The sequence below is a fragment of the Cyprinus carpio genome, chromosome B19 (assembly GCF_018340385.1).
Source record: "Cyprinus carpio isolate SPL01 chromosome B19, ASM1834038v1, whole genome shotgun sequence".
NCBI classification, from domain to species: domain Eukaryota; kingdom Metazoa; phylum Chordata; class Actinopteri; order Cypriniformes; family Cyprinidae; genus Cyprinus; species Cyprinus carpio.
This window is the reverse complement of record NC_056615.1, coordinates 11780425-11793613: the sequence shown is the minus strand read 5'-3', so window position 1 is coordinate 11793613 and position 13189 is coordinate 11780425.

The window sequence follows — 13189 nt, the reverse complement described above, 5'->3', positions numbered from 1 at the left end:
AATGTACTGATAACCACCACAAAAATACATGAATAAATAAAACAGAATCACGTGATAAGTCAGAGTTCATCCATAAAAGAGACAGAGCACAGAGTCATACACACAAAATAAAAACACCATCAGGTTAACAAATATGACACTAAAATAATGCAATAAACATTCACCAAAAGACACCCTAATGTAAATTACAGATACGACAAAAAAATTATTTAAAGTATAAATCACATGTGACGCATCATCTAGGAAATTCTGGGAATTTCCTTCTACTGGTTATTACTGTAAATTATAAGGTAAATCTTAGTTTTTATTTGCAAAAACTGATTTCACAGTATTATGCTTACAATTTTTCACCATAAAAGGGAAGTTCTTTCTTTTTTTCTGTAAAAGTTAAATTTTTCACAGCGTTGTGATTTTAGATCAGGACTGCCACTCATTACAGGAAGGTTAATATTTAATGTAATGAAGCTTGCTAAATAAAGCTGAAAGAAGTGCATCAAACCACATCTGCACTACATATGAATTGATTGACAAAGAGTCTGCAAGTTATTTGGGTCTAGCCTGGTAGAATAGCATTCTAGATCACTCTGACCCAATTTAACCCCTGGCTATTATTCTCATAGTTTACAATATAGACTTGTGTGTTCTATTAAAGTCATCCTTCCATTACTGGTTCCCACTGACTAATACAGCCTGGCCTTTAGACTGCGTACCAGCAACTGGTATGAATAGCACAAGGTCTCAGGAAGATCTGAGAGCTTAAATCTTCCTCCCTCTTTCATTTGCTTTTGCCAGATGCATGATAAAATCTAACCGAGTCAATCCCATTCACTTAAACTGTTTCCTTTTACACTTTTTCCATGCTATAATTCATAAATGGTTTACGTTAAATGGAAAGTTAGTAGCTATAAAAATCCTGTGGGTATATAATGGTATTAAGTTGCCAACACAAAGAGAAATTAATTGTCTATACATGTCTTTTCTTTGACAGGAGTTAGTCTCCTCCTTTCCCTCTCTCTCCTTATCTTTCTTTATGTCTGTACCAACTGAACCATGTTCATTTGTCTTGCTAAATTCTTTAGCGCAGCAGCTAAATAAGAACAGTCTGCTGGTAATGATGTGATGCCTCATGGATCAGGGTGTTCTAAAGAGTGTGTGGGCGATGTTTTGCAACTCTCTGAATGCCTTTATTGTCGCAGTGTCCATCATAGAAACTGATCAAAGTATGCATAGCGGTGTGAGGGGGTAGTCGAGGTCACAGCGAAAGCTAAAAGCTATGATCAATTGTGCAGATGTGTGCAGAGAGGCTTCAGAATATGATGTGGTTTGTTTAGGTTCAATAGTTCATCGTAACAGAACAAACCACTCATTTTCCAACTCTGACTGGTGGAAATAATCTTGTTTCATCATTGCCAAACTCACTTTCACACTGAGAACCATGTGCTGATGTTTTGCGTGAGTAAAAATGAAGTGATTATCACAAAATGAACACACGCAATTGATATTTAAAAAAAAAAAGAAAGAAAAAGAAAAGAACAAAGACTACATTTTGACTTGATATTCCATTAAAAAAAAAAAAAAAACATAAAAATTGTCAAATTAATCATGGACCCCAAAATGTAAGCAATCAAGCATATTACATTATTGTGGCAGACAACAGCACTGAATTGATATTATAAAGCTTAAAACTGACATTATATCAATCTTGAATGGCTCAGATAGAAGGAAAATTACTTATTACTGAACCACAGAGAGTATGTTTTTTATTGAAAATGTTTTGCACAATAAAATCATACTAAATTAACCAAATAATAATTTAAATAATTTGAATGTAATATTTTAATATAGTGTGATTTTTATGGCAAATTACATAAAAATTAGTACTAAATTTATTAATTATAAAAATTATTAGTATAAAAATAATAAAATAATAAGCATGTGTGTGTGTGTATATATATATATATATATATATATATATATATATATATATATATATATACACACACACAAACACTCTCTCAATTTATGTACTTAAATTATGACTTAATTTTAATTGATTAAGGTACAGTATGTACAACATTTAGCTCTGTTTGTCAAAACTATGGCATGCAAGTCCAGCTTTTGTCCATCGAAAGCATCAGGGCAGAATGTCTTGATGAGCAGGGACAGAAGAAATTTGCAAGTATAGAGAACCAGTCCAGTCAGAGCACTGGGTTTGGTCTACGTCAAAGGGCTTATATTTTACTAACCTCCCCATAGGTTCTAAATCAGACAAACTAGTCCTTTTGCAAAGTGACATGAACCGGCATCTCTATCAGGGCAGAAAGGGTTTGGCTTCTTTCTTGGGCCTGTCAAAAGGCAGGCGAGTCTTACTTCAGTATGGAGAAAAGAAACAAGCCTTCAGGGCAATATCAATCACCATATAATGTCTCTTTCGGTGGACTTGTCACTCTACGAACAGCAACAAACCAAACCAGCTCTCACAGTACTTATTTGTATAATTACACTGTAAAAAGGACACTTTAAAATAAAGTGTAACCTAATAGAGTTTTTAAAGACATGGTGGTTTTTAAATGATGAACTATTCCTTTAAAGGCCAGTCATGTAAATGATGGTATTGCAAACATTTATTGCACTGCTATCAGGGCTGAAATTATATATAAAAAAAAAAACCTTTACATTCACAGTATTGCCTGATGTCATGACAGAAGTGCATGTTTAGCATCAGTTTTGAATTTACAGGAAAAATACATGTAACACATATTCCTAAACTAGCAATGGTGATATCATGCAACGCCTTTAACCTCTGACCCCACTAATATTTCTACACAAACAGGCCTTTATTTCCATGGGGACAGGACAACATTTACATGAAGGCTCTGATTTCCAGAGCCAGGGTAATTTCACCTTTGACAGGTCTTGGCGAGAAAAAACACTATGATTCTTTGTCTTGTCTTTGGATTGTGAATTGTGAAAATGACAGTTTTATCACAAGATCTAAAAATCTTGCCAGATATAGAGTCCTGCAGAGAACTTTGATTCTTCTCCAAAAAATGCATTTTCTTAAATTATAGCAAGATAACATGAATGCCCTCTAAACTCATGTGAACCCTCAGAACGACATTTAAAAATACGATAAATGAACCTTTACCTGGAAGCTTAGATCACGTAATAGCGAACAGACAGGTTTAATAGTGCCAGTAAAGCAGGACATTACCGAGAGGGGATCCAGATTTTCCAGGCCTTTATGATGATCTTCTCTCTCTCTCTTGACACTGAATGTTTCTGCTTTTTGTTGAAACTATATTTCAGGGTTTTAACCAAGGCCACATATATCATGCACTCTTTTATTCAATACTCCTGTCAGTATGGTGTAAGCGTATCTGTTTTTCATTTTTTATATCACGACCAACAACTGCTCTGATCGCTGCGCTGTAAAAATATCGCCGTTTGCTCCATTTTAAACTCCTAAAAGTTCTCATTAGTCACAGCAAGCCGCTTGTAAAAAAAATGCCCCCACAAACCATCTTAAAGTGGTTTCTAAGCAATTAAAGCAATAAGCGAAATGCAGTCGTAATGTCAGTGTTTGCATGCTAATCTAGCTGGCTAGAAGATCTCAATACTAACAACTTAAATTATCTGTTATTCTTAATTCAGGTTGTTAGAGGAGTCAAAAGGAGTCGTCAATGCTAATGTCGCTAATCTCTCTGTAAATAGTTGTTATTGGATTAGATTATGCAGTCGTAACTGAAGGAGCTAAGCAGTTAAACATAATCACACTTCATCTCATGCTAAGCCATCTAGCATGTTAATCTAGCATGGATGTTTCTCCTGCTGATGTCCTGCAGTGGCCCTGAAAATATGTGTCATGTTTAAGGCATAATGAACTTTAATGTGGTTCACATGTTGTACGAATGGCTGGTTCAGTGGTGGTTGGGTAATAATGCTGCATTTTATGGTTTGAGAGCTTATTAAAGACAGCTGTCTTTCTCTTTATGCTTTGTGTGAGTCAGGAAGTTGTAGAGACTTTACACTCCCTACAAAATGTCCTGGAGTGTGTTCAAAAGCTCCATCTCATTTTGACGTGTGTGCCTCTAGGGGACGGCATACATGTGCAACCAGGGGTTGATGTTGATCAGGTTTATATCTATACATTCACACATTTATTGCTTGTAAAATGGTTAAAATACATTTAAATGACTGTGACTTCGGCCTTTTTTTATTCTATTTAATATTATTGTAAAATTCAACCAAAACAAAAATTGATAAATAATGTGAGTGTATTGTATATCAGTATGCTGAAAACACTACCAAAAATAAATAAATAAATAAATAAATAAAATACACTAATAAGGATGCATTAATTTGATCATAAGTGACAGCAAAGACATGTACAAATAATATCTTCTTTCTTGCCTTCTATTTGAATTTTTCAATAATCAAGGTGTCCTGAAAAAAACGTTTCCACAAATATATTAATGAGCAAAAAACGGTTTTCAACATTAGTAATATTACAACCATTATTAATAATTGACCACCAATAATAAATAATAACTGATAAAAATTATTGAGCAGCAAATCAACATGATTTCTGAAAGATCATGTGACACTGAAAACTGGAGTAATGATGCTGAAAATTACATTTTAAAATATATATTAAAAAACCTTTAGATTTTATATTTTTTTCATTTTAATAGTACTGTTTTCACTGCATTTTTTTTTAAATGCAGCCTTGGTAAACATAAGATACTTCTTTCAAAAAACATGAAAAAAAATGAATAAATCTTATTACTTTCTCAGAATCTTATATTACTTTATAATATATACTTTATAATATACTTCTTTTATTACTTTTCCAAGTTTTTGACTAGTGTGTGTAGTTATATATATATAATAATATATATATATATATATATATATATATATATATATATATATATATAAAATGTGTGTGTGTGTGTGTGTGTGTGTGTGTGTGTGTGTGTGTGTGTGTGTGTGTGTGTGTGCGTGTGTGTAATTGTGTGTGTGTGTGTGTGTGTGTGTGTGTGTGTGTTTGTGAGTGTGTGTTTGTGGATGTTGAGATGGGGTACAGTAAGACATTACAAAGCATCTTCGAAAGATACTTAAAGGGATAGTTCACCTTCAGTTGCTGGTCCCCATTGACTCATAGTGTGAAAAAATTATGTAAGTCAATGGGGACAAACAACTGGAGGTGAACTATCCCTTTAATGTCGATTAGCCACATGTCATGTGTAATGAAATGATTCTATAGATATAGAATGTATGTATTTTTGTATACTTTCGAATTACATGTATTTTTACATGCCTTCAGCATTTTGTCCCTTTTGTTTTTGCACTTTGACCCCTCATCAGTAGTTTTCTTCCTGGCTATGAGCAAAGTGGCTGGTTGTAGTTTGTAACACCTGCCCTGGACAGGAGCACAAAGAGAGTCCAACACAGCACGGGGGTTTCCTTCAGACCCAAATGTCCAGCTCAAGAGGTGCTGAAATGTTTGCAACTGGTCTTATTATGAGACTCCTGTCAGGTCTCTTTAGAGTGAGTCTTTGTCCTCTGCGCTCCCATCAATCACAAGACAGTACATATAATGGCCTATACACCATGAATTGTAAACTACGGACACTGTATTCCGATTCCATCAAGGAAAATTCATGGCTGCCAATCCATTCTTCAGCATTTGCTGATCAAATTTGGTTATTTGTCTCTCAAAAGCCTTGTATTGATCGGTCAAATCTTTAAGGACGATTTTCTCGCCAACATTGTTTGGAATACTCTGGGGGAACTGTGGCTTCGTATTGTATTCGTTCCCATCTTTCACCTTGTATAACAGACTTTGTCCTTTCCCTCCCACTTTAATATAATGAGTTGGGCTGGCTAAGCGATTGTAAGGAAAAACCAATACATCAAGTAATAAAAACAACTTCAATTGCTGTAGATCTTGCACAAGTAACTCCTCTATAAATTGTAATCAATTGCATCACCTAGATTTACTTTTTTTTCACAACACCCAATTAGCAGAATAGCTTTTAGACAATGAAGTTTTTGTAGGAAGGGGGAAATAAGGCTTCCGGTGACAAAATGGAAGTAGTAAAATATATATATATTCACATTAAACTAAACAAACCGGCTCTAAACACAAATTCCAGGAATAGTCCAGTACAAATGTTCATAGCACAGTATCAAATGACTGGCAACACAACTAGCATTATCAAGGTTCTCGAATGACTAAATACACAACACCCTTGTGCAATACACATGTGAATTCAACTCAAAAAATAAACACTTACATGCTCTTTTCCTTTAAAGAAAGCTATGCAACATCAAGCGGCATGGAGATCACAGCCAAGTAACTCTACAGGTCCGAGGGAAAAGAATGCTAAGCTCCCAGTCAAGATTTTTTTTTTTTACTCTGATGTTAACAAGTGTTTTTAGTTTCCTCTAATGGTGTCAACTGTATCTTCCTGAACAAGTGTTGCCTTGCATCCTGCTGGGGTTTGTTTCATGGTGCCTCTGTTCCCACATAGCTGTTTTCACTTTTCCGGCCTGCACAGGCTGCCGGGAATGTGTTATTATACACAGACAGCGGCAAAACTGTCTTCACTCTGTAAAAATAACACAGAAGCTGTATCTGAAGTACTGTAACATACAGTATATGCCATGGCAGAGATTAAATGCCATATTGGCAGCAAGTGTATATATTGTAAGGCCTACAAGAGTCCTAATCACAAAAAAACAAAAAAAATTTATTAGATTAATTGTATTTGTTTCTTCCTGTGCACAACTGACAGAAGAAGATGCAATGACGTTTAAGTTTTATGCAACTTTTAATTTACAGAAAATCACAAAGTATCTGTGTACTGATAAAAATAATGCTCCATCTGCTTTATAAATAAAGTAAATTTATTTACTGTACAGCAGGTGTGCCCAATCCTGTTCCTGGTGATCGACTGTCCTGCAAAGTTCAGCTCCAACTCTAATCAGTTACACCTACTTTTAATTTTCAAGTGATCCTGAAGACCATAATTAGTTGCTTCAGGTGTGCTTGATTAGGGTTGGAGCTAAACTTTGCAGGACAGTTGATCGCCATTAACAGGGTTGGACACCCCTGCTGTACAGATTATATATACTGCACAAAGCAGCTTCAAGAGAGATTTTATATTTATTATTTCTGACTTTTACAAGTTACTGTGACTGCCAACCTGAAAATTTACATTAAATCATAGTCGATTCTAGAAACTGTTTAAGAGCACTTCAGTCTCTGTTTTTGAACTCAACCACCTTTTAAAATGTGAAGTAGGCTACAATGCAAATATTCTCTATTGTAGTGAAATTGCATAATACAATGCAAACAAATGTTGCCTTTTCCTTCTTGGAAAATCCATCCAAAAATGTAAACTTGCTGAAAATTTACTTACTTTTGAATCCATCAAAAATATTTGAGTTTTTAAGCAATGGCTTGAAGAATACTCTTACTGATCATTTTTTATTATTATTATTTTATTAATAAAAACATGCAGCTTTTCACCTTACAAGACACTGATTGATGAACTGGAGACATGTGAATTAATTGTGGACTACTGTGAAGTTTTTATCAGCTGTTTGGACTCTCATTCTGACGGCACCCATTCACTGCAGAGGATTGGTGAGCAACTGATGTAATGCTAAATTTCTCCAAATCTTTTTTGATGAAAAAACAAACTCTTTCTCTTGAATGGCCTGAGGGTGAGTAAATTTTCAGCAAATTTTCATTGTTGGGTTAATTGTTCCTTTAAATTAGTGCTGTCAAACGATAAATCACATCCAAAATAAATGATTTTGTTTACATAACATACGATTGTGTACTGTGTGTATTTATTATGTATATATAAAAACAAACTGTATATATTTAAGAAAAACATGCTGTTTATATATTCAATATATTTATATATAACTTAAAATATAATTATATAAATGTATATACATGTAAATACTTTCAAAATATATACTGTATGTGTGTGTATTTATATATACATAATAAATAAACACAGTGCACATACAGTACATATAGTATGTAAACAAAAACTTATTTTGGATGCGATTAATAGCGATTAATCGTTTAACAGCACTACTTTATATATATATACTATATATATATATATATATATATATATATATATATATATATATATATATATATATATATATATATATATATATACACACACACACACGATACAATACAGTCCAGTCACAGTTGGTTTATAAATTTTTTTTTTTTTAAATGTCAGTGTGAATCCACAACCCCTTGTAGCAAAAACAAGGTTACATCATATCATATCCTATAATCATACCTGCAATTATCTTATAATACTAAAACACATTTTTCAGTGTATGATCAGACCTACTAGAAAAGAAAACTGGAGACTAGATCTCTTGGATATTTAACTGAATGTCTGTCATCAACACCGTTTTTCATCCTTTGATGAAAGTTTTCAATGCAAGTCATTAATTAAATAGACAATGACGTGTACAAGCGACTTGAAAATGAACAAAATATCTCAGAGTTTGACCAAGAGTTTCAAATGTGTTGCTTTTGTGGATTAAGATATTTGCAGCACATATCACAAAACTCTGACAGAGAAAAAAAATCTGCGAGACTGGCGTGAATTCGGGGAACATCGTGTTCCCAGTGAATTATCGTTTTAATGTAACATTCGGAGCAAACAGCCCATTCCTCAAATTGGTTGTGGAACCTCACAAGATGATTTCATCAAGAGAGAGAGAAAGAGGCGGAGAGAAAATGAGCAAGAAATCATTTAGACAGATTGATGATGATGAAAGAGGAGCAGATCTCTCTAATTGTAATACGTGGGTGTTATCACATCCCAAGAAACATGTCCTGCTGTTTTAATGGTTTGGACCAGAGTTCAGGAAACAAAAGAAATCTTTGGGTTAAGCTTCTGTACAATGGTTGCCAATAATAGAGAAACTCACTCAAGGGCAGTTCATTATCATTTGCTTGTACAGCACTATAAATCACACACCTTAAAGCCCTTTAATTTGGCTAATTCTGCCAAATATGAGGGCATGTTTTATGGTTGGGCATCAAAGTGGTCTGCAGGTATTTACAGAAGAACACAGAATGAGTCTGTGTACTGCAACAGCTGATTTAATCGATGTGCTGTTGATATCTGTAAAATTATTTGTTGGTTTTCATCAAGCGAATCATGTAGCCTCCAAAAATTGAAAATGTTATTGATTTACTACGGTTTGAAAATGGACTTTCTTATAAATATCACACTCTTCTATTTTAGAAAAACACTGTAAGTAATGAAAGTACACAGATTAAATTATTAAACCTTTTACATGAAAAAGAGTTAGTTAATGCTTAGCTTCAAGGTATATGCATAATTTCAGGTGGGATTTTCACTTAAGAAAGTACAAGAAGCAGCATTATCTCTCGTTTTCAAAAGAGACATCACACATTCATTTTCAGAAAAGGAAAATGCAGGGGTTTTCATTCAAATATTACAGTATATATGCCCTTACAGAATGAGGCTAATGACCCAGCTCAGAAGTGACTTAACCAATTGTTTCCTCTGCCTTCATCTTTCAGTCTGGTCCCTGTGGTATTCATTAGGCTCTTTGTGGTTTCATATACATTTAGAGTTCAGGGGTCACCACACACTCAACATTTTTCTTCTCAGAGCATACTACTCACTCATGAACGTGACAAGACTTAATATAGGGAACAAAGTATTTCCCTTACTGCCTCAAATGGTTGGCACGGGAGAACTGAACTTAAAATGTCACTTTTAACAAATACAACCAATAAAACCTTGTAAATAACGTGAAGGTCTATGCTGAAGCATCAGTCTAAGAACATTCATCACCAAATAAGAAGTTATAGGTGCAATTGCTATGTAACCCAATTCTACTAATCTATTTGCTACACCAAGTTGTATCCATCACAACAGAACCCCATAAATATTTTAAGAAAATGATAGTATTTTTGTATATTTTTCTCTGTTGCATATGCATTCTTTGCAGCTCACAAATATTTAACTGCAACATCAAGGCAGAGCAAGAAAGAAAATTAGACATTTCAGAGAATGCCCACTTGAATGAATGCAGATGTTGTTTCATGGATGCACTGTGGTTCCGACTGATTTTCGCATAGAAAACATCCCACTCAGCAGATGTGGAAACACGTGAAAAGCCCCTCATTTACATTCAAGCTGTACGTGAAAGTCAATTTGTGTGCATGAGTGCGTTCACATTCACGTCCAAGCAGTGCATGAAAAGTAAATGTAAATTCTGCACTTTACAATGACAAACTGGCGGCCGGAACTATTCATTTTAAAGCCCACTACATTGTATAAGCAAAGCGTTAGATTAGTTTAATGTGCACATTCAGCTTCCTGTAAAATCTTGGAAAAACACTGAAGAAAGTATTTACAAGATCAATTTCTATTTGCAAACATTGTTTAAATCCATCCATATCCCAAGGTTCTCATCAAACAAATGACAAGTACTTGTAGAGAAGTGGTAGGTGTGTGATGTATCTAATAGCTCTAGACAAGTCAAAGGGGATAATCATGTTTTGGAGACATGGGAGGAATTGAGGCAGGCTGATAATATATTTAGTGGTGGGGTGCTGTCACAGATAGCGATACACACTGAGCAGTATCATAAAGTGTTCAACAATCTCCAAGTAAACATCTCAGTGCCCTGAACAAATTCTGCAGCACTCGTCGAGTCTCACTCACTGTGTCGATATAAAGCTGTGAACACTGTGAACATTTTCATGACTAAATTAGGATTCATCAATGCATTTGAAAATAAATTTAGGAATAAATATCTAAATAAATGTGTATTCAAAATATACATAATATGAAAATACACTAAAATTAAATTATATAATATAAATGAGAAATTTATTAACTAAATTGTTTTACAATTCACAGGTCATGCACAAAAATATCAAATCACATGTAATTTAAGTCTAAATAAAAGAGTAAAAGAGTGAATCTTTATAGAACAGAATTATTTCCCTCATATGGAAGTTTGGGTGTGTAATACACTGAATACTAACTATGGGCTATGGAAGCGTGTTTCTGCAATAAGGATAAGAAAAACAATAAGAAAAGGAACAAAAAAAAGACAGATTGTATTCTTTGGCAGAAACAAACAAACAAACAAAAACAGAATTGTGAGATATAAACTCAAAGTTTCAACTTTGTTCTCACAATTCCGAGTTTACATTTCACAATTCTGACATTTTTCTAAGAATTCTGATTTTACATCTCGTAATTCTGTCTGCAACAAATATAAAAATAATAATAATAATTACAACATTTTGTTACGACATGAGTTTGTTCCTCATAATGAAGACTTTCTTCTCAGAATTGTGAGTTTATATCTTGCAAATGCGAGTTATAAACTCACAATAGCATGTAACCTCACAATTGATTTTTTTACTCAGAATTGCAAGTTTACATCTTAGAATTGCAAGAAAAAAGTCTAAATTAACAGATACAAACTCAAAATTGTGACAAAAGAGAGTAAGAACTGAGGTAAAAAGTCACAATTAAATTATTATTATTATTATGTTTCTGTGGAAACAGGCTACCATAACAGGCACAGATTTTTTTTATCTGTGCATGAGTAAAAATGCAATTAGTGAATGACACTGAGATTTATTACAGCAGAATGCATCGAAGCTCAGTTATTTAACTTATAAAGATTATCAAATGTATATATTAAACTGCTCTTTAAGAACACATGGTTTTGGAACTCCCACGGTTCAGAGACCATGTGGGCTGCGGTCACAGCACTGTATCACTTATCCAGTTGTCCAAACAAGGCCAAACCATCTCTTCAAGCATCCCGCTGGATAAATTGTGTTTATTCTGAGATTTCTCACCGTAAATTTTCAACCAGTCAGCTCTGGGCGCTGGTCCGAAACGAACTAAGTTAGAAAGTTGAAGCACAGCATCGTAATCCTTTGCCATTTAGAACTGCCTACGAACAATTTAAAGCATTGAAGCAGTAGCAGATGGTTTGGAATCGTATATTTACTTTGATTTAATGGCAAGGATTGTTGATTTTGTCATCCTGACAAAAATCAATTTTCATAGTTTCTTTATTATAGTTTCTAATTATCATATTAGAATGATTTCTGAAGGATCATATAACACTAAAGACTTTAGTAATGACTGCAGAAAATTCATCTTTACCATTGCAGCAATAAATTACTATTTAAAATATAGGTTATTTTAAATTAAAACAAAATTTCACAATATCTTCATGAATGAATGCTTTTGAATGGTAGTGTATGCTGTAAAATTTATGAAAACCATTGTCTAAAAATTTGTTTTTACAAAAAGCCTACAGTATATAGTGTAATAATTTACTTCAAAAGAGTAGTTTGACTGTAGTTTAACTGTAAAATATGAGTAGCTTATGAAAAGTACAATTGCGAAGTGGCTTCCCCAGCACAGTCATTATATTACAATTGTATGTTCTATCACTTCATATGACATTTAGTTTGTACTGATTCTGCCCTCTTAACACTGCACAATATAAAAAATATATATCTACAAACAGCATTTGAGAGGTTTACTCATTCACCGTCAGAGCTTTCCCTGGCAAGCGCTTTTTGATAAGAAGCCTGACTAAAGTCTGCATGGAGTTCAGTCCTCCTACTCAAAACACTGGTTGCCATGGAGCCTCAGCTGTGGTGTCTACCCCATCCTCCGTTTTCTTTTACTCTCTCCCTCCTTCTGTGCTTTCTAATTTTCTTCATGGCACCGGTCACCCTCCCCTGCTGGAGGCTGCGATTTTGTAGTGTGATATTCCCTTTTCAGCACTCTCTCTGTTACACTAAAATCAGCCAGCGTAATACAGACATCACAGTCCTCTCCCAAACAGATGGTCTCATTTTCAGGAAAGGCACTGTTCCTGGACCAAAGATTAAAGATGCTGCTGTGTGATTAGAGTTATTATGTGAGCCCTTTGAAACTCTAGCATAAGAGCTCTGATATAGTTTAAAGGGATAGTTCACTCAAAAATCTAAATTTTTGTCATTTCAAATTTGTATGACTTTTGTAGAACACAAAAGGAGATATTTTGAAAAACATGGGAGATGTTTTCTAGCAAAATATATTGTACAATATTTGGAATGGCATGAGGT